The 22,773-nt window shown below is 39.3% G+C and overlaps 1 long non-coding RNA gene across 1 annotated transcript; it reads left to right on the top strand.

The window, feature by feature from the left end:
• The first annotated feature begins 1,520 nt into the window (after positions 1–1,520).
• On the top strand, positions 1,521–15,625 carry LOC108447725. The gene is made up of 3 exons (XR_001863402.1): positions 1,521–3,231; positions 12,291–12,392; positions 15,194–15,625. It is a non-coding gene; the product is annotated as an uncharacterized LOC108447725 (long non-coding RNA).
• Positions 15,626–22,773: the final 7,148 nt, after the last annotated feature.

Genomic DNA, 22,773 nt, shown 5'->3' with positions numbered 1-22,773 from the left:
TCCTTGCCTTCTCTTTTAATATTTCTGCGTGGTAATAAACATTGCCAAAGCATGTCAAAACCTGTTTTCTCTGGATAGAAGAGATAACACCTTGATTTACTGCCACATAGCCTAAGATCAAAGTTTATGAATCATTTGATAAATTCACTGTCTTAAGGCCAAATTTGGCTTTTACTATGCCTCTGTGAATCTGCAACAGCTTCATCAAAATCAGTGATTTTGCAGCAAGCTTTAAGTCCTGATAATGAAGGGAATTACCACTGTGGTTTACTTCAGTGAAAATCAGCTTTCAGGAAGCTGCTATCAACAGGCAGAGTAGCTGGAAGACTGTAATTCTGCCTTGTACTCCTCTTGCTTCCCCTTTCCATTAATGGATGGTATTCAGCAGCTTGTAGCGCATGCCAGGATGTGAGGGCTGAGCCTGCAGATGAGACCAAAGTGGCACAAAGAAGGGCTTTGCAGAAGGCAGGGCTCAAAAAAAAAAAAGGAACCAACAATTCAGACAGAAGGAACAATGCCAGAGAATGGCTGAGAAAAGCTTGTAGGGTAATTTAGACGTAGGTTAGCTGCCATGGCAACCATATACCAAATTACTCCACTTCTGTGTCTCTAAACCTGCCAGCAGCTAATTTTGTTTGTATGTACTTCAGGCTCAAAAACAAATTAATCCACCTTAAAACTTATGAGGGATTGCAAATGAAGTACTGGAACTGCTGTGGGGTGCTTGGTTTCAACATTTAGAAAATAGAGATAGAAAAAAATAATAGCCCTTGAAAATTCTGATTTCAGTAAGTGGCTAAAAAATACATAATTTCTTTAACATTCATAGCAGGCAGTTTTAACCCTGCATTTGTACTGTTTTGCCCTGCACATATTTATCAGGTCAGCTTTACAACTTTACCTCGAATGTGTTTGTAAGAAAAAAATTGGTCTTCGCAGCAGCTCTGTTTATTTTTCACTGCAGGAAACTGCCATGTTACAAAAAGAATAAGACATTCTCTTTTACTCCAGGATTCTTTGGAGATGTGGTAGAATATTAGATCCCTAAGGAATAGAAACAAGGCTATCAAAGAGCATGCTGAAAGGCACATGCATATTATTAGTTACTAAAAATAGTTCTTTGCTGAGTGTGAGTGAAAATATCCAAGTGCATTCCCTTGATAAGTTAAGCATGTATTCCTCTCTCTGGGCACACGTCAAAGCGTCCTCAAATGGAAAAATCATGTTATAGCAGCCTAACCTCTGCTTCCAGGCCATATACATGTAATCCTAGAGGAACACAACAAAGCCTTCACAACACCTCTGTGGAGGAAGGCCACAGACCATTATAGCCATTGGACTCCTCTGGTAAGATCCATGAAAAGTATTCAGAATAGAAAGAGGTCAGTTTTTGATGTGGCCACTGAAATTTGGTGAACATCATTGAGATGTTCATCCATTCATTGAGAGGCATTAGAGAAATCAACTGCACAAAAAGCTGTGGTCAGTGCCAGCAGATAGTTCCCCATCCCTCCATCATCACATGATACTCACTGTAGAGTGTGATATTCAGTAATCAGGGCCTGCCTCCAGGCAAAATGCTGGGCAGAGATCTTAATTTGATGCCAGTTTCCCAATAGCTTCTCTTTAATGGGTTTTGTCTTAAGATCTCCTGTGTTGGAAAAATTGAAAACAGTTCTCAATTCCATATTATGTTTTCTTGGCCGAAATTTAAGATAATAGCCCTTAAATACCACATATGAAAAACTAATCCAAATACTAATGTGACCACATTCTCCAAGAACATTCAGTTACCCTGTGAGGCCCTTGCACTGTTGCTTTTACTAGTGGCTCACTCTTGATACAAGAGTGTTTTCATCCAGGCATTAAATATTTGATTTTTCTTGCAGAATTTTCACTTGGTTTCATTATTTTAGCCTGTTGCAGTTATCTGACTGTGGCAGCAGAGTTGCTCCAAAGTTGCTTCCAAGCTATGTGGTTACCTAGAAATTCTGGCTCCAGTGCATCTGGGATTCAGCATGTCCAGGACACTTCATTGTGCTGTCTGGGAGTGGTCGGTAGCACAGCTAGGAACAGGAGATGAGTGGGAAGCAGAGCACAGAGTATGCTTACAGCCCGGAAACCTGCCTCTTGGAGTGTGTAGGTGTAAACCCTTAAGATGTTCTCAGGTTATGCTGCAAACTCTGCACTTTGCCTGCCTGCCTTCTGCAAGTTATAGTTAAAAATTTGTTTTCTCTCTGAGTATATGGCCACCTGAGACACCCTGGGTCAGTATGATTGCAATTACTCTCAGCAATGGGTAAGGGCCTTTGTGGATGTGAATCATGTCAAGCTCAGGAAGCAGTAACAACGCCAGGACTTCAAATTCTGCTGTTTGAAAATACCTGTTCTTCTAACATCATCTCCTGCTGAGCACTGTGTCTCCTGAGGAAAGTATCCACTGCTGACAAACCATCCCACTGATGTGACCCAATTAAGTACAGATGGACACCTGATATGTAAATATATTGATATGTAAATCTGTAGTCCCCTGCACATGGTGTAAATTAATGGTCATTAAACCGAAGATCTTTCCAGACATTATAATATCCCATATGCCTTGTCTGGCGCTACAGGCACAGTCATCAGTGAAGTTGTGTCACAGAAGCATTACTAGTCTGGGATGGCTATTGTTTCCTTTCAGGTTGGCAGTTCATTGATCTTCTTTTCAACCAGTGCCTCCTTCCAAGGGAAGAACTACTAGAACTGCTGATACTGTCTTCTCTGCTTACACTCTGCTCTCTAAGCCGATGTCTGTCTCTTTTTGCATCTACTGGACACCTTGCAGTTCCAGGAGATATTGCTACGTCTGTCTCTGAGCTCTTCAGGTGTTTCTGTGATGTTTTATTGTTGTATTTTGGACTGTCAGTCAACCCCCATGCTAAAACACCAGAACACCCAGTAAGCTTCTAAGCTGTCAAGGGTTAATCCAGGGTCTCCTTGTGGTCTCTTCTGAGGCTTTTTTGTTTGTTCTGAATGCTTTGGTCCTTTGTCTGGGACTTGAGACGTTGGTTCTCAGGTTGTATACCTCTATGGTTTCACTTTCCTTTGTGCCTCCAGGTTAGAGCTACTCTCTCAAACTGTTCATTTGACATAAGGATATAAGAGCAGCTGTTCTAGGCCGTAGCAAAGATCCATACAGCTCCATCTTCTCTCAACAGTGGCAAGTAGTGGATACCTATGAGAAACAGGGTGAGTACAGAAGGTTCCTTCCCTTTTTATCTCTTCCAGTTTCTGGCAACCAGCAGGTCAAGTTTGTGAGCCAAGGGCACACCCAGTCCCTGGACTGAATGTTAAGCTGGTGTTTTTGTGGTAACACTTACAGTGACTGCAAGATCTCTTTCTTGAGTGACAACTGCTCATTCAGAACTGTTTGCATTTATTAGGGCTGTATTTTTTTCATAGGCACTCTTTTATATTTATCAGCATTGTATTTTTCTGCCATTTTACTACCCAGTCAGTTGATAATGTGAGATCCCTGTGTTACTTTCTCAGGTAGACTTTGTTTTTGACTGTTGGAAACAACTTTGTATCATTAGCCACTTTGGCTATCCACCATCTTTTCCAACCCAGTTGTGAATGTGTTGGACAATGCAGGACCTGGCACGGTCCCCTGTGCTTGCCCTCCTCTTGCAAATTTCTTTAATTGTGAAAAATGATCAGTAGCTCCCACCTTTGTTTTTCATCCTCTAACCCATTACTAATTCACAAAAGGACCTTCCTTCAAACTAAGGCCTAACAAACCTTTTGCGATTTGGGATCCTGTGAAACGATTTCTGAAAAATGCCATTATACAAATGCATTGTAAAATTGGGAAAATGGAGTGGGAAGAATGGTGGAGAGCAAGGAGATATATTTTTCTCTGAGACCAGAAAGTTTTAGTCTTCCTTAGGTTTAAACTTCTCCTTAACCTGAGAAAATAGTGTAGTGTTCCAGAGCACTACTTGTGAAAAGGCAGCATATTTCCACTGAAATCCATCCGGCAATGCTGATAACATGGGCAGAATGTTCAGCTTATCAGTAGAAATTACTAAGGGTTTTTTTCGTTTACTCATTTCTTTGAACCCCGTTTTGTAAGCAAGAATACTTTTGTCTCTTCATAGTGAACAATTGTTCAGAAAGAGTCAAAGCCAGTGGGAGGGAATGCAATAGTCAAACTCCAGTTAGACTTGGGTAGGGTTAATGTAAGTTTATACTGAAGTCCATGAAGGCACAGTCAGGGTTTGCATTTTTTACTGCCTAACAGGAACAGCTTATGCCCCCAGTGAAGTTAGAGTAGCTTAGTCAGTGATTTGAGTAGGAAAAGGAACACCATTTGTCATACAAGATTCACTTGACTATCTTTTTGTAAATAATAGAAGAAGACACTTCAGGAAATTTCACAGTGTCTTTTTTCATTTGATTATTATTCCACCTACTTTGATGGTTACTTTATTTGTCATCTGTCAGAAAATGAAACTCATTTTATACTCTTAATATCCGAATAGAGCTATAATGCGTGTACATGGGCTTGTATTTAGGAGTGGTGCCAACACTGAGTAATTTTAACATATTATATAGTTGATAATATCTGAACAAATATTCTACAATAAGTCACTATAGAAATGAAGGTAGGTTTCCTGTGTGGCTTACAATATTATACTAAAATACAAAAGAAACCTGACTGGGTTTCAGTTATGAAATAATAGATACTGAGCCATTTTCAGGTTTGCTCCATATTGCCAAAGTGTTTAAACAGGTGTGTTTCACAAAGTTTGTGAAACAAAAGCTCACCTCAAAGCAAATCAACATTAGGAAGCAAAACCAGTGCTGAGTGATAGTGCTTAAAAACTGAGAAACAAGAGTGGTTTTAAACAGCAACTGAAAAGATGCTTTGATGCTTTTTAAAGCAGTCCCCTATACTCTGAAAACATGTTACGAGTTTTCTGTGATTATATACAAGACACTGCATCTTATATCAGTTGTAGTTCTGTAGTTTGGATTATACACATCAAACATTACCTATTTTGTTGTAATATGAGCATGCCAGCAGTTTTTGATGATTAAGAAAACATGCTTATGAACCTAACTGCTAAAACCCATTATTTTTTATCCAGAGCATAACCTTGTATGTACAAATGGGGAAAAAGGACAATAAACCTAAAAGCCTTGTTAACTTCACTTGACCAGCAATTATCCTTATGGTTTGTAGAAACAGGCAAACCCCTCTGCAGCAAATGCAAGGGTAGGCCAAATATTGTTTGCCGAATTTAAGTGATACCTGTAATCAATATCCTAATTTGATGACAGCAGCGAAAGTACCTTTCCCTTGCACTGTGAGCTGAGCACCTCCCATTGCCGTGCAGAACAACAGGTGGCCATCCTCTGGAATGCAAAGCTCAGCAGTAGCACAGGCAGGAGTATTTGGGTCAAAGACTGCAAACAGAGGCAGAGGTAGGTAATGTGACCTGAGGAGAAATTAAGAAAATCTTAAGAGTTCTGTCTGATTTTACTTAAGTCCCAAAATCCTTTAATTCATTTGAATTCACTGAAGGCAAATCACTTCATGCCTTTAAATGTACAGAAACCTTGTGACAGCAGGGCTTGCATTGTGTAGCTCTCTGACATGACTGAGGAAGATAAGATGTGAACAATGGGGAGTTATTAACATGAATAATTTTCCATGCAAATTGGAAGCACTGCAGAACAATAGGATGGCCTGGCTTAATGGCATCAGGTTTTCTGCAGAGTTGAGTATAAAATATCACAGTAGGAAAGAAATAGTGGAGTCAAAAGCTGCTAGAACAAAACTGCTTTGAAAAATTAGCTCGGGCAGGTGGACCACAAGATCCCTTTTCCTGGAAGTGTTTCCAGAGATTTGGTGCCCAGAAAACAGGCCTGGAAATCCAGAGCTAAAGAAAAACCACAGATTTTCTAAATCTGAAGAAGTTTACACATACAATGCACGAATCTAAACATCTTCACCAGATTCACCTTCATTCCACACTTTGCGGTCAGCAGGTTTATGACAGATGCATTTGCATCTATATTAATCAAATACGTTGCCTCCTTCAATACAGGAAAGAGAGAAGTAACATAGAAAGATGAGCAAGTTAACTTTTCTCCATGTCTCTTTGTATGTTGTCATACTCAGAAGGAAGGATGTAGGAAGGAGGAGGGCTAGTGGAACATGTAGTGGAAGCTACACATTCCTTGGGGTGAGTAGTTGCTGGTCTGGCTTTCCCAAGACTCTGTCACATGTGATACAGCTCGCAGCTGAGCAGCAGAGCTGGTGCTAGTCTGGGTGGCAGTGTCTTATACTGGTTGAAATACCAGTCCCAAGAAGCTCAAGGGAAAAAAGGTTCTCACAAAAAATAACAGCTGTTCCACTCCCTGGCTCTTCTGTCCTCTCCTTGCTGAATCCTCCTCCACTTACACACACCTGACACCCATGGGAGTGATCCGACAGAAGTGTTTCCATTTGACATTTTGGTGGACAGTGTATGGAGCAGCAGAATGCTGTCTGAAACAAGCAGACCTCTTTTGATTTATTCACTCCAACAGTGGGGATCATTTTAGGGCCCAAATGTTAGGAAATAATTTTTTCTGCAGTTCAGGAAACAGAACAGGGCAAAGCATCAGCTCTTAAGGAACAGGAGCTATGACAGGCTGCCCATGCTGCAAATTCAGTGTCTCTCTGACTGTAAAAGGAATTCAAAATAAAATGTTCATAAAAAGGGTTTATTTTGCTGAGTCAAATCAAACTACTGTATGTCTCTGTGTTCAAAAACTCCCAATGTAGTTTATGTTCTATTGGAGACCACAAGATTACAGTCAGCCAGTTCCAGTCCATCAAGTGCAACATTGGCTGCAATCAGCAGAGCTGTATCACTTGCCCCTAAGTCTGAAAGGTTTACAACAAATTGCTGACATAGAAGAGGTCACTCAACCATTTCTAGTACTAGGAAAGGAGGCAGGGAGAGATGGAAGGAATAATAGCCTCAGAACAAGATTGCTGTATGTTTGTGTTTGGGAAGTCTACATGCTGCTGCCTCTGTGAGCCTTTCTGTGGTTACAGGGAGGATTTCAGTCTCTGTGCACCTTCTGGCACACTTGGCAGTCTGGCACCTTCAGTGCATACTTGATTCTCTACTGAAAGTGTTGATGCTAATTCTTAAAATTAAGAAACTGTTTTCCTCTGCCCCTGTGAAATGAGAAAGTGTAAATTTGTTTGCTTGTCAATTTCTGTTGCATTGATGAATCATCACTCAGTACAACAGCTTCTGTATTTTGTACAGAAGTTTTTTGCCTATGTGGAAGCAAGATTACCCTGTATCTGCAGTCTGATAGCATAAACCCAAACAGATCTGTAAAGTTTGTGATGGCTTCTTTCCTTCTTGAAACTTTTCTCCAGACTATCATATTATGTCCCTTAATATTTTCTATGCAAACTCATCGCTTTCAGAGTGACTGGAATATAATGTGACAAAAAGGGAGTGCTCCTGTATACATTGAGTCAAGGTGTGAAAGTCCTTGCTGCAAAAGACTGGACCTTTTCATGCAGAAATGTATCAAATATCACCTCCTTTAGTTGGTCACCTAGCTGCACCAAGGTAAAATCAGGGGAAAAACCCCTTCTTCAGTGCAAGCGATGATGACAGCTGTTCCTACAGAAGGTGGAATTCTTCCGAGGTGACTTCAGAACAGTGTCAGATTTAAACTGGCCTTTGGCTCTTCTTGGCTTTAGACACAGGTCTCTTTTAGTGAGCCTTCAGTGACCCTCTCATGATGTTAGTTTGGTGGCTGACCAGAGAAAAGTCTGCTATTTCAGCAAAAATGCAGGGGAAATGGTGACAGCTGCATGGGCAACAGCAAAGTCAGAAGCACTACACTCCTTGGAAATGAAAGACAGGCTTTGAAGCTACTTCAACATTAAGAAACAAAAGAAAACTATCCAGTTCCTGAGACCAAGCACCAGCCTTAGCTGCATCCAAACATCAGCTTGACTGGTGTCTCACCCCAAAACGCAACTATGCTCACTGGCACTTTGGCAGTGAAGCCTAGATGCACAAACTTGTGAGGAGCTAATGTACACTCCAGCAGGTAATCTAAACTTAGACAAGGTGCATGTCTCTCCCTAGGACCTGAAATGTACTACTTCTACTATAAATTTTACTTAGCAGTTGAATAAACATCCAGGATGCTGTTTAGCTATACGTCTGATACATGCTTTTCATTCTTGCTGTGTGCCTGTGACATTCAAGCTATTGTTTCATTATTTTGTGGCCCCCTGAGACACCTTTTGATAATAAACTAGTTCTGCCTTGCCTTGGTCAGGGTGTCACACTGCCTGTGGCACAGAGGTGAGAAAACTGAGTTGATCTGGCACCTATACAAGTACATGACATTACTAGTTGTGCAATGTAACTTTCAGTCTCAAATATTATTACTTATACTTTTTTCCACCACAGTTAATATTCTGAGTGTTTCAATTGTCACCTATGGGTAGAATTTTCAAAACTGCAAAGTGTCAGCCTAACTCTGCTTTCAACAAAATCAACCGTATTTTTATTGCCCTTGAGTTTGGGTGATGGTTGTGCATTATAAACACTTGTGCACTAAATATATTTCATCTTGTATTGGGCCAAAAAGAACCTCCAAAAGAAGACCTGCTGCTGAAAGCATTTGGCTAATTAAATCTTTCTTTTTAATTCTGTCTCTGATTCCCCAGAATATTTTAAACATTGAGAAAGGTATCTGACTATGAACATATCAGACAAATGGGGGCAAAAACCTGGTTTAGAAATGTGGACAGGTCAACCATTGAAAGGGCTAATAGCTGCAAAAATCACATAAGAATTAACTGTCTATCTACCAATGAAAATAAATTTTAAGTTTTCTTATCCCTAGAGCTCATAGGAGTGTTTTAGAAAAGTCTCAACTCTTTCTGTGCCATACTTCAAAGGCTTATACAAAATTGCTTTTGACCTGCCTTGTCTGAAACCTCATTCACTGACAACTTCTGGGAGTTTGACCTAATGCTGAAATCATCCATTTAAAATTAAATGATGGTAGCATTCTCCAGCATCCTACATGGTCTTCTAGAGTTCCACACCTGGTCATAGGGAGGGTGGTTAAGCACTCAAACAGGTGCTCAAGGAAATTGTGTGCAACCAAAACCCAACTGGGCAAGGCCTGAGCAACCTGATCTGTCCGTGACATGCTCCCTGTTTTGAGCAGGAGCTTGTGGACTGCGTTACCTCCAGAGATCCCGTCCAACTTCAATTAAGTCTTGAACTTGATGATTTTGCTTCTTTTTCCCATACATCACCCCTTGCTAAGGGAGATCTCACATAAAAATGCAGCTATTCTAGCTGTCCCCTGCTAGCCTTGGCCTTTCACAATAATTTTTTCCTGGACCTTCCTTCTGCCTTCTTAATAAATACCCCGTTTCAGTATTTTCTCATGGTGTCTAGCCATCCAGCATAAAGGCAACACAGACAGAACTTCAAGCCTTTCTCCCAAAAACCTTCTCCTCATTCTCAGTCCTCAAGACAAAACAAACATCCTCAGTTCAATCTCACTGTTAGGTACCATCGTTTACTTATCCAGTTTTGTAAGACTACATATTCAAGCTGTATCTAAACATTGCAGTTTCTTTGTACATCAAATCTCTTACACTCATCCCTCCCTTTCAGTAATGAGGGACCTAAAATAGAGTTCCAGAGATGTGAGCTTTATATTATAGTATTCCATCTACTTCTATACATCATTTTGTGGGGGTTATTTGGTTGGGGTTTTTTCTGCACTTTTTGGTGACTCACTTGAGATATTCTACAGTTTCACAGATCGTTTTGCTTTCCATTTGTTTTTTTCTTTTGTTAAAAGACTTCTCAGACAAATTTTTAAAAAAAGGTAATTTCTATAAACTAAAATTAAGATTAATACCATGGTCATAGCTCTCCTTTCAGTTCTCATGTCACATCCATACTATTGGATGACAGGAAGGGTGGTAGCAAAGATAGTGGATATAAGATTCCTAAAACTTTGTGTTGTTTCCTGCATTTCAGTAGGTCCACAGTGCAGAGCTTCATACAAATTAGACAGCACTGCTTCAGTTGGAATATATGAAGACTTTGAGACATCTAATTTACATTTTGAAAGCAGAGTTCTTTGTTTAAGCCTGCCTTTGGTGTTTATTTACCTATTGAAGTCTAAAGGGTAAACATAACCAAAAGGTAAAAACTGCACCTCAGGAAAGTGAGGATAACACTGTTTCCTGTCTCTTAACCTTCTTCTGGGTATGACAATCTTAACATCTTTCCAGCAAGGAATATATTTTATGATATGTTTCCAAGGTATAACTGGATATCTACTCTTTTGAATGAGTGGAGAGATTTAAATGGAAATTAAAAAAAAAAGACAAAAAACCAAAACAACCAAACAACAAAACACCACCAACTGGTTCAGCTTTTAAACAGCAGCCTTTTAAGAAATGCATCTTTCCTTGTGCTTCAGCCTTTCAGAAGAGATTCCTACTTTCTAAGAAAATCAGTAAGAGTAACTTCTGTCATTTCATCTTGGTCCTATAAGTTAGGCTAGGAAATGCAGCTGAAACTAAAATCTTCCATACAGTTTCTGTTTCCTGAGAGTATTTTTGAATATCAGGTGACATATGTGGGTGGGGGAACTTCAAGATTAGCTTTAATCAAATCTCAGCTTTTGCTGGAACTTCCCAAAGCCTTTCTCACCCTTTGCTCCTGACTGAAACATTTTGCTGGTTTTGGGTGCATTCCAATTAGAACTTAAAATATTTTATTTTGGTTTGTTGTCTTGAGATGTTCCAAGTACTCCCAAGTTTCATTTCACCATTCAGATCTATCCCTTTAGGCTTCTGTTGTGAAGCTAGCTCTAAAATATTACCTCTGTATCTGAGATACAGACCACATTCAAACAAATCTGGTGATTTCCAGAAGACTTTTAGTCTGAATAAGGAAGAAAAAATTGATCTTTCACCACAGGCAATGAAGACGGAATTAACAGGACTGAAGCAAACTGAACTTATAGTGACAGCAGCTTCTTGATACCATTTTAGAAAGGAAAGATGAAATGCAGCTTCACTATGTTTCTGTGTAGAAATATCACTCATTCCAGTAGTGATCAGCAGAACTTTCTAATACAAGAGGGTAGGTTCATGAAGCGAGAGTTGGAGAGTGAACAAACAATCCAGAACAACATAAGTGCTTTTAACCATCTTTCTCACATGAAAAAAAATATTAATAAAAGAAAAAGGCAAATGTAAACTTGGATCTGGAATTTGTGATCAGAAAGAAGATACTTGTGGAAAGAAATTGATTTCACACAAAAAAGGCCCAGCAGGAAAAACTGTTAAAATGAGTCCTTACAGCTATTTAGTGTCTAATATAACAGGTCTCTTTTCTGGTTGAGAACTTTCAGGATGTCATAGAACATGTACTAAATCATACCAGAAGCCATCAATTTCTTTCTGGTGATAACTGATTAAATACACTGTGATTTTCCTCCTCACTTTAGCTTATCTTCAATTGCTCATGCCTTTTCTTTGGCTTTCTCCTTCTTTGCACCTCACAAGTATAAATTTTCATCTGCTTTCCTCATTTAACATCTTGTCTTGCCATCATGATCCTTTCCTATTCCAGCTCCTGGTCTCTTTTGGACTTCCTTGCAACTCTCCTCCTCTCTTTTTCTAACCTTTTCTTGTCGGTCTGTTTCTCATCCCAACACAAATAATATTGATTATATTCTACTCTTGATTCTGCTACTTCTACAGATTTTTCTCTCTCATCTCTGTTGGAATAAGATTCATTAGGAAGGAGATAAATACAGTTTCTATCCATAAGGTAAAATGCCTAAAATTATGGCCAATATTCACGTACAGGACATTGATAGAAATGTGAGCAGCATATTTTTCTCTTCAAAATCAGTGCAGTGTAAACATACCTTTTCCTGTTGGTTTTAAAATGTATTTTTCTTGAACTCTATAAATTATTTCTAGTTGTTACTTTCCAATATCGCTGTTATTTTTCTTTCTTTTCACTATGTACCATTATTTGTTTGGGTTTGTTTTGATTAGTTTATATTGCATCAGTGAGGTTTTCAGGTTGCATGGGGTTTCTTTTTTTCCAAAGCATCTACTCAGGTGTTTTTTCTTTACACACATTTTTATTTCTTTCAGCTAATTCATCCTACACTACCAGTGTTCTACCTTAACTAACTACAGCTATTTCTTGCAGGCTTTATACTTGAAACATGGAAGAGGTCTTTCTTTTAGAATTATTTAGTAACATGGTCTCTACTTAGCAAACACATGCAACTGATAATTTTGGATACTCCAGGTATGTTGCACATGGCACCTGTAAGCATACTGTCTAGAGCTGGCTTTTTTAATTACATCTCAGGCCTCCCCCAGTTCAGTTCCTGGCAACTGAGCTCAACTAAACTGCTTTCATCATAGTCTCTAGTGACTTCTTAACTGCAGCTTACAGTTCTAGCACTGCAGGCTTCCCGTTCTTGGTCTGCTGCTTGTTCTTGGCACAGCTACATCATTCCTGAAAATTCCACACTCTTTGGCTTCAGGGTCTCCATTCTCTCCTGATTCTCTTCCACCCTCTGTAACAGCTCACAAAGCTCTTTGGAGGCATCTTCATTCCACCCCAGCACTGCAAAGAGGATGGGGTGTTCTGTCAAACTCTGAGTTTGGTTCCCTTCTCTTCTTCTGCCCCTTATCTCTGAATAATCGCTCCCCTGGTGCACTTAACAACTTCATGCTCATCGCTTACAGATCCACATTTCCACTCCAGGCATGAATCATTCTAGCCAAGCTAACGAGACAGCCTGCCTTTCCAACAGCTCACTCTGGTTGTGTAATCATCAGTGTAAGCTTAATATAGTTAATCATTCTCCCCTAGTAATTTCTTTTCCTAGCTTTGGCAACACAGTCTTGCACCACGCAATGTTTCAGCAAAGACAAACTTTCTGCATTAAGATTTTTTATTTAATCTCATTTCTTGAGACACTTCTTATTCTTGCTTTTTTAAATCATATGAAATTTAACCCAACCAGTCTTCTCTTTGTAGGACTCATCACAGTCTAGACCCTAATCTACTTGACTGCATGTTTGCTATTGAAATGCTGAGTATGAGAGGTCCTTTCAAATATCTTGTGATACAGCCACCTGTCACATTTTGAGATCTACACCTTTGCTTTTTTCTTTTACCCTGCTTAGGTGTGCCTTCATGTTTCCCTGTAAAATGCTCCTTTGTTGTGAGTCCTAGTTATGCTAACAGTGAGATAATTCAAGTTCCCTCTTCCTTACCAGACAGTGTTCCACTGTTTTGTTTTCGACTTACTCTGACTTTATAAGCCCCAAGAGGAGAGAACCACCTTGACAGCAAAGGGGTTTATGGTACCTGAGTAAAAATTCTAATTCTAATAAGAATATATGCAAATTAATAATATCTTGTCCTTGTATTATTCTATGGTACTGTACATAGTTCCTAAATACTATTGTATTACACATTTTCCAGATAAAATTTACTTCTAAAGTACCCTGGCGAAGATTTGTCAATTCTTGCGCATTTCAAATAATTGTGTACCAAATTCTATAGTTTAATCCTATTTACTTACTAGAGCAGATGCATCCCATATTCCACAACAGTCCAGTAAAATGAGTACATACAACAAGTATTCTCAGACTGGAAACCTGGGAAATGAATAAGCAGTTAATAAATACAGTACAAATTAAGAGTTCTGAGGAGCTCCCTAACACTTATACCTGAGCAGATTTATTTTAGAATACTTTTTTTATAAATCAGCATCCAGTGCATTGCAGAGATAATATCTACATATGCCACTATTGGAATATGATATGAGTGCCAAGTGAAGTGACTATGCTGTTGCATGAGCAGGGGAAAAAAAGGCTTTTTGCATATAGAGATTTATTTAAACAGCAAAGATTCTTGATCTATATTTGAAATTTTATAACAGTGTAATTGGAAAGAACTGCTACAGAGGAATATCCTGAAATTGCTAGAAAATAAAAATGTGAATTGGTAACTAAAGAACATTTATAAATATACCATGTAACCACTTTACTATACAGAAACATATGTAAAAAATTTAAGAAAAGGTGGCAATGATAGAAATAGCTTAAGGAAATAGAAATTCTGCATATTATGCAAACTTCTTAAGAAGCAGAAGTAATTTGACTTTTAGATTTTTTCTGAATTTAAATTAATGAGTTTGCTTTCATTAAATGCTGTATGGCGTGATATATTTAATGTAACACTACACTCACGCTGAGTGACATACCTGATTTGTTTAAGGAGGTGCCAAGGTAAGGGAAATAAAAGAAACCTGCGCTTTTCACCTTTCAGGGAAGCTTTTACAGGGTCCAAAATTGATCAACATTTTTATCAACATTTAATTATTTCTTAATACATTTTCTGCTGTCATTTACGTTATAGTTTTCATAAGATGGGAAAAAAACAGCACTGTGTTTTTTCTAGTCCTTCATCTATAGAAAGATCAAACCACTAACACTTCCATTATCATTCAGCTAGAAAATTATATTTTGGTCTAAAGATCTTGTGAAAGAAATAGAAAAACTTCCTTTGGTTTGGATAGGTTGAAAATTACTTCTTTTTCTGAGTTGTTCTCCCAGAACAAACTGCTTAAATAGAGACAAACTTATATATAGATTGTCACCCTAAACACAGCATAGGATGATGTCCACAGTTAACTTGGCGCAGTGATCTGTTGTCATAATTGGACCTGGAAATAAATATGGAAAGAATGGGTTTGATTTCTAGATATATTCACAAGCAGCTGAGCTACACAGCCTGGTTCCTGTCATACTGTACCTGCCCATGTATTGACACATACATAGATACAGATATCTTCCCTGCATAATGTCTCACCAGTCTGTGACCCAATCTGGTACATGAAATTCCTACATCCCAACTAGTAAACCTAAGCTTTATTTTTTAATTCTGCAAATATCAGAAGCTTCCTCTCTTCTTTATCTGATGAAATCTCGACATGTTCACTTAGCTTTTCCCCGCTGCATTATGAGGCAAAAGTTCCCATTACTTTCCACAACTTGCTTTCACCAACTTTCCAAACTCGTTATTTCCAGGGAGTGGCACCAAGACGGCCAGCTTGTTTCACCATGGGACTACTAGTAGGCTTAGATCTCAAGTCTACACATCTTCCAAGTTCAGTTACATCTACTGGTGTGCACTGAAGATTGCCTACAGAGATGCCTTAGTTTCTCTGAAGCAATTTCTAGGTCCTTTACCCCTCTCGCCTCTTGTCCAGTTGCCTGGGACTCCCCCAGCTGTGGCTGAATGTGGATTTCCCCCAAAATGGGGAAGTTCCCCAGAAGAGACAGGACTCACAGAGAAATAAATGCAAGTCTCCAGTTGTACTGAGCATTGAAAAGATTCCCCAAGGGACTAACAGCGGGACAATTTTCTTCCCATGAACTACCTTCTCTCTGAATCTTGTGCTCACATTTCAGATAGAAGAAAAAAAAAAAGCAACACAAAAAGCAAAGACTGAAAAATATGTACAAGAATCACAATAGTCTAGCAGAGCATGCATAATCAGAAGTGGAAGCGGGGATTAAAAGGATCGTGCATGCAGATACAACATTTCCGCCTAATACTGATTTTGAGAAAATGGCCTGGACTTCTGGGAGCTTGACTTCAATAAAGGGTGAGGAAGATCTGAGGACCACATTCTGCTCTATCACACTTGAGAAGCAGAGAGGAGAGATGAAACTCTCAGGAAAGCTGGAACAGGGACAGTTGGCCCATGAAACAGCTTTCAGATCCAGCCCAGGATATCTCTGGAGGAAGTAACCAGAACAAGAGGGCAGGATATGTCAGTCCAATTGACCTTGGAAAGGGTCTGGCTGTGTCTGCAGATGCATTTTTCTTGTTAATGTTGCTCCTTTTGTGAAAATGCTGCCCTGTTGCTTAGCCTGATTACAACACATGAATCCAGTCCTACTTCTGGAAGAGTCAACTGGAGCTTGACATCAGTGGGATCATGAAAATTGAGATCCGTGCTACACCAGACATTGTTCTACTGCATTTAGTTTAACCTCACTGAAACATGGATGAGGGCAGAAGAAAATCTCTTCATTTGGTGTAATTTTTTCTCTAATATCTACTACTTTGAAACCTCCCCTTTTTTTCCACTTTATACTGTGTTCTCTCCTCACAATTCACACACTTTCTATTCTCCATATTCTTCTTCTTTCATTTTGGTCTAATGATTCAGCCACATCTTCTTTGGGGTCAAGAACAGTTTCACATGATATGATGTGTGAAACGTGGGGGCATTTACAGGAACTTGGAAGCATTTCTATAAGCATTCCTATCAAGAAAGGAACATTTTAAAACAGAATTTGGGGTAGGGTTTTTGGGTTTTTTTTCAGATTAATTAGTTTCACACAGTGTCTTCAGTGGTTTCCCTTTGTAGAAAGAAAGAAACTAAAAATAATCATTATTAAAGCTTAATGGTAAGATCTGAATAGTTTCAGAACAAACTTTAATTACCTCAGTGCTTTTTGTGTCTGACAGTGACATCTTTTGTTTACACTGAAGTAGTGCAACCAATAGTCTTTGGATTGTTGCTTTTAAGGGTAAACTTTGTAGCTGCAATTCAGTGGATGTACATTACATAGTATGAATTCTTTTACCCATAATTCCAGTTTTGCCTTTTCTCTTGTGTTGGTGATGAAATGAAGATTCAGACAAACACTGAAATTAATAACAAACATATTCTATATCTGAATCAGATCCTGAAGTTTCACACTTGACATCCCACTTCCTTTCTTGTCTTTATACTGCATCTTGAGAAAAAAATTTTCTACTAGATCATTATGCCACAGATACTAATCCATGCTAAGTTATTACTTTCTCCCCCTATTTTAAGAAGGAATGTCTGAGAAAGAGCCATAGGGAAAAAAAAAAATCTGTATTAATAGTTTCCTGTGGGTGTCTGTCAATATATCTTGTCACAGTCTAAATCAGGGACTGATTTTTAAGTGAAAAATATGAAAATTAAAGAAACTAAAAATGAAGAACATGAATCTCAATAACTCAATTTTAATATTCTCTTCTTTTGCATGTACAGATATTTTAATAGCAACTTAATTACCCAAGAAAAAAATGAACTTTAATCAATCTTGTAACCAAAAATCCTAGAAGGTACAAATGCTGGTCAGAGTAAGAGTTATTTTGCTACTTTGCACTAAGAAACATTTTTATTTTTAACAAAGACAATAAAGCAGTAAAATGAGTATCAGTTAGAGACTGAACATGACTGTACCCACACCAGTCTCGCCTAGAGAAATTTGGGTTCATATTATGCTCTCCTTCTCTTCAGATTGATGAAGTAAGCAGTGAACAAACAATATAATGGAATATTTAGGCCCATGGCAAAGAAATATGACTCTTTAACTAGGTAGTGCAGCAAGATCAATGTGCAGGTGTTCATGTCAAGCCTTTTCAACTGTAATCTGTTTGTAATCCCTCTCCTAGAGTCTAACTCCATTGTGGATTTGAACACACCAAAAAGCCTCAGTGAAAAAACACCCCAGATCCAGGTGGTGATCATGCCAAATGGCCATGCCTTAGTTTACCTCAGTGAAAGACCCAAGTCAAGCTCTGCAAGAGCCATCAGAATGCACCTTTTGGTTAGCCTGACATGAAGCCTAAGCTTACTGTTGCCACACCAATCTTTAGTACATAACTCATATCAAACTGCTAGGCAGCAAGTTTGAGTACTAAATGCCATAGCAAGAGTAAATGCTGCATAGTTTTATTCAAAAATGCTTACATTATATTTTCAAATAACTTTGCCATGTGTAGCACAGTTACGGGTGAAACCAGCAGCTGCCTCTGGTCTAATGCCCCCATGCCAAAACCCCTCAACAGATTTGACTCTTCTTCTCCACCATCTGCTGCTTTGTTCCCCCTCTACGAGTCACCCTGTTCTAAGGACAAATTCCCAGAGACCTCTGCTTCCCCATTCCTGATGCCCTCCAGAAGGCATCTGCCAGTTGTCACCAACGAACAAGGATTTATTTTCAGACTTCAGACAGGTGAACCTTTCTTTCACCAGCCATGATGTGTCTCTTACTCTGGGAAACCAGTAGCTATGTGGCAAGTGAAGAGTCTGCCAGGTTTTTTTGCCACTTGAACTCAAATACAAAACCAGAAGAAACAGCAACCTTCTCCCCTAAGTGGCCACACTGGACCTGTCAACCAGACTACAAAGCATTTGTGCCCACACAAAAAGAGTGGGAAATCTCTACAGTGCTGTGCTAGGTCAAGAAAAGGGAGCCCCTTGCAGTTGTATGCGCAACTCTACTCCGCTCTGAAAACTTTTCTGAGTGGGAGTAGTGAGACAAGGCAGAAAGCTGGCTTAGCTCCTGAGAGTGCCAGATGGGCACTGGAGAGAAAGCTTATGATGAGATGCAAGCCACAGAGAACAGCTTTCCAGGAAGGGAAAGTCCCAGAAACTACCATCAGGAAAAAAAGCCTGCTGGAAAAGCAAGTCACAGTCTTTTCCAACCAAAATTAGCCTCACTTTAGGTATCATTGAACATTCAGTCTCTTGTGGTCCTGAAATACAGAAGGGAATGACCAACTACCAGATACAGATGGGGGTAACCAAGCAGCTTACATTTTCCAAAACCTTTGAGCTAATCTGTATGCCTTTCCTTCATGCCCAAGCCAAACATCTTCTAAAGAAATTCCATTGGCACTCTAGGGTTCACACAAACTATTTGCTATTGATACAAACACCAGTTCATTTACTTGTTGTAGCAGGGCCACAGTGATTTTCAAATCACTTTAGATCAGGAAATGCACCAGATAATGACAGCTATTTAAAGAAACACCACACAATTTCTACACACTAACCAGGAAGCAGATTCCTCCTACCACACAGAATGAAAACAAAACCTTCCACAGCAGGGCCACTTCTATTTTCTTTGCTGTCATCAGTTTGTTGACTGGTCCCTGAGAAACTTCTCTTTACAACATTGCATTTTGCTGTCATTCTATTACCTCCCACTCAAAACCTGGAGGAAAGCACAAAATGATTGAAGATTATCTCAAATTTGTGGCATTTGCAAGATATCCAAAGCTGTTTTGCCATAGACTTCCTCTGGATAGTGCTGGGCAACTTATTTCATCATTGTGCCAAGTCGAATGCAAGAACAATTTATTTTTCACCAGAGTACAGTGATATCAAATACTGTGCTAGTGGAGTAATTCAGATACCATAAAACAAACATAAAATTCTGTTTACAACCTTTTATGTGCTCTTCAAAGAAAAAGTCCAGGTGCAGGGAAGAGGCGTTGCCCTGCATTGGGGGCCGAGTAATATTTAGGAGTATTCCATCATTAAATAACCTCACTGTGACCTGTGAGTTGCAGGGAGCATGCGCAGCACCTTTATCATCCTTGTTACCTATTGCCTCTCACTTGCAGAGGATGTGGGTGCTGTGGGTTACCAGAAAATGTTGGTAGAATATGTTGCTCTTGCTTGAGAGCACAGTTCACAGTGAAACCAACCGTTCATGAACAATTCCATACCACAGCCTTGAACCTCATTCATATCTGCATGGGAATTGTCAAGCAAGCCAAAATGCAAGTACAGGGTTTGGAACCTGCATGGGAGCACTCTTTTCTCCAAGTCAGCTTCCCTTCAGGACCAATGAGCTGAAAACACTGCTCTTGTGCCCTGTGAAGGACTGAAAACATGTCAGGGATCTTCTGTCAGTTTTAGCAAATGTTGGCCATAAAAGTCAGTGTGGTGGTCAATTCAAACCATTCTTTACGGATTCCCATTTAAATTAACTTGAAATAAAATTGAAGTGCAATTTCATTCAGGACTTTCTTCTCTAGCTGACTGGGTACCATCATTCACCACATTAAATATTATTTATCATCTTCCTGTATATTTGGCAAGCCATTAGATCCCTGGTAAAGAATGGAACTTCGTAAGTGTGGGATGATTACTTTCAACTTTGCCAGGAAACTCCTACATTTACATAACTAATTGACCTTACTGTATATTTGCAATATTTCAAAAAACAGTGGTTATTGAGTCTCCCAAGCGATCTCCATGAAATTAAATTTTCTAATAATGCAAGGGAGGTAAAGGAATTGTTTAGAAAGGAAACTGTGTAAGCCCTACAAATAAAAAACTGAAGAACTACAGTTCTAGATGGAGGAAAAACCCTCTCTGTAAAAAGCATCTGGGAGTCTACCAAGCAGCCAGGAAAGATCCAAGGTCACAGAACAAGTAGAAATGCATTGATTTCAGTTCAAGTTTTTTTAATTTTATATGCAGTCAACGTATCAAGCTTTTGGACCTTTTGGAAATATGTGTTATATAAATTTTGGAGAAATGGCTACCTAATCTTTGCTGCATTTGCTAAATGTAAATATTTAGCAAAAAATTCTACTTTGGGAAAAAAAAAGATAATTCTGTGCTTTTGTGCAGGCCTTATACTCTGTCCTTTACTTTTTTACATATGAGAGTACACGCTTTTCATGTAAATACAGGCATATGCACATATATGTAGTGACTAAAAGGAAAAGAAGTTCACAGAAAATTAAGCCAAATTTATGTGACTGGAGATGTGCTGGTTTTAATCTTACTATCTCAGTGGAGATTGGGGTATGAAGAAACTTTGTCTGGCACACACCTGAAGCAACAAGGCAAGAAGAGGTGCCTTCTGTAACATCTGTACCATACCCAGTCCCCTAACTGCACAGGAAGAATGGGAGGGATAATGATTTTCCTGGAGCCAATATGCCAGAGGGTAAATTTTTTCACATGACTCTGAACAAGAGGTGTCTTTAAGGGTCTAGATTTGCTTCACCATCAAGTGGGGTCTTCCCTTAATGGGGAAATCCCTAGCTTCTCTATCACAGTGATTTTCCAGCCAGGTCTGAAAGGGACTAGAGTAGCACCTACAAATCAGACCCTTGACATTAAACTGAGTGAGTTACAGAAAGCTGAATGAAAAATTTCTTAGCACACTGCATCTGTGTAAAAAAAAAACCAAACCAAAAAAAAAACCCAAAAACAAAACAACCACCGACCAGAGGCAGCCCATCAGTACACCACTATCCTATTTCTGATCCGTCTTTGATGTCAAATTTCAGCTGCTTATGGTGAGCACAGAAGAAATTGGCAGAAGTGCAATTTGTATAAATTGTAACATATCAGCAACACAGTATAACTTCATGTGAAACATCAGCAGCAGACTTCCTCCTCGTAACAGTCACAAGTTGAGCTCAAGAAAGATCAAGAGGAAATCATACCGGTTTAATTTTTTTAAAAGGACAATTAGAAAATTCACAAAAATAAAGGGACATAATGAGATTTTATGACCTTTTTTCTTTTTTAAATTTGGTTTCAAAATAAATTACTGGAGTTTCGGTTTAGCCTTCATCCCATGTCCATCTCCCCACACACTTCTAGAATTCCTTCAAACCAAATCAATTTCTTAAGAGATGAGCTTTTTAGCTTTTCTCCTCTCTTCTCAGAACTCAGCCATTCCAACCCAGAGGGCTCATGTTTCAAGGCAGCAAGAATTTACACTCATCAGTAAACTTGAGATTTGCTCAGTTACCAGGAAATACCTCTGTATTCAGGCAAAGCTCTTCTAAAGCAATAGAACAACAAAAAGGCACTGAAATTGATACAAGACAGCATGATGTACCTGTTCAGATTTTTGAGGTAAAATTATGGATCTTGGTGTTTTCTCAGAAATTTGGATTAAAGTAACAATACAAGTGTGGTCAATTCGCTGCCTGCTGGAAAAGCGGATACAGAATCCCATTGCTAGGACCATGCTGGGCCCAGGGAGCACTTGTAGGGAATATAAGAATAGTAAAATGAGAACTGTACAGCTTCACTCGGTTTCTGAAGAATTAAAGGGAAAGATGTTATGCGTAAGGTTCAGGATGGATATCCAAATGGCCAATTTTGTCTTGTTCAAAGCCCTGGAAAGCAAGGCAGGTTACTGATGAAGGGATGGGTGTACTCAGAGAGGCAGCAACCATCAGGGAAACAGCAGCAATTGCTTCCACCATTCTTCTGTTGCCCCAGGAGCATCTGAAGGCTTTCCTAAGCTCCACCACATTTCATCTCCCAGTTCGTCCATCTTTATCTACCTCTACCCAGCCTTGGCATCCTTGGGCTAGTACTGGCACTGGGCTGCTCCTGGCCAACATGTTGGTAAGTCACCACAGAGAACATCGTGGCACTACTCATGTGTGAGACATTCTGGGCCACCAAAAAGAGAAGGGTTTTCTAAACAGGCATGGAAGTGAAACAATGCCCAGTCACAGAATACAGATACAAGGAAATGAAGGCTCAGACAGATCCTGGAGAAAGGGAGGCCCACAGACTCGGTGGTACTTTTGTTACTCATAATGTAATTTCATTATGTATGTGGTCCCTTTGCTTTCTCTCACAACTTCCTTTTCAAAAGCTTGTACAATACACGTGCTAAGATACCACACTACTGATACACTGGGACCAGCTTCTACATGGCTGCCAGACTCCTCAGGATCTCTGTCCCTTTTTAATCCCTTCATGCAGCCTCCACCATTTTTGTTGCATTTTCCAAGTGAGCTCAAAGTCTATTCTCTTCACAGGCCTCCAGCATAACCCTCA

This window comes from Corvus brachyrhynchos, unplaced genomic scaffold (assembly GCF_000691975.1).
Source record: "Corvus brachyrhynchos isolate BGI_N302 unplaced genomic scaffold, ASM69197v1 scaffold237, whole genome shotgun sequence".
Lineage (NCBI taxonomy): Eukaryota > Metazoa > Chordata > Aves > Passeriformes > Corvidae > Corvus > Corvus brachyrhynchos.
The sequence above is the reverse complement of the archived record's forward strand: the minus strand, read 5'-3'. Positions and strand labels throughout refer to the sequence as shown.